The sequence below is a fragment of the Egretta garzetta genome, unplaced genomic scaffold (genome assembly GCF_000687185.1).
Source record: "Egretta garzetta isolate BGI_Z169 unplaced genomic scaffold, ASM68718v1 scaffold219, whole genome shotgun sequence".
Taxonomy (NCBI): domain Eukaryota; kingdom Metazoa; phylum Chordata; class Aves; order Pelecaniformes; family Ardeidae; genus Egretta; species Egretta garzetta.
In genome coordinates, this window is record NW_009260671.1 from 517,183 (window position 1) to 517,456 (window position 274).

General features: G+C 63.1%; 1 protein-coding gene across 1 annotated transcript in view; it reads left to right on the forward strand.

The window, feature by feature from the left end:
* The window catches only part of LOC104132432 (sterol 26-hydroxylase, mitochondrial), a 4,026-nt gene that overhangs the window by 991 nt on the left and 2,761 nt on the right, over positions 1-274 (forward strand). The window lies entirely within an intron of this gene.

Consider the following 274-nt stretch of genomic DNA (forward strand, 5'->3'; position numbering starts at 1 on the left):
CAACAGCTGCAACGGCCCTGCGTCTCGGCAGAGTCTTGTGCTTGGCAGTTTTCCCTGTCCCTGCTATCCCCTCTTGGGCTCACCTCCCCAAAAGACCCACCAGGCCCTCCGTGCATCTCTGGGGTGGGTGAGGGATGTGCCAGCCTGTGCTGGGGGTCGGTGCCTGGTGTACTTAGTGCTGGCAGAGGACATGTGCCCGGAGATACCAGCCCAAGCCATCTGCAGAGTGCTTCAAGGATGGTGCCACGCTGGGGGGACAGAGGCAGGGGGGTGG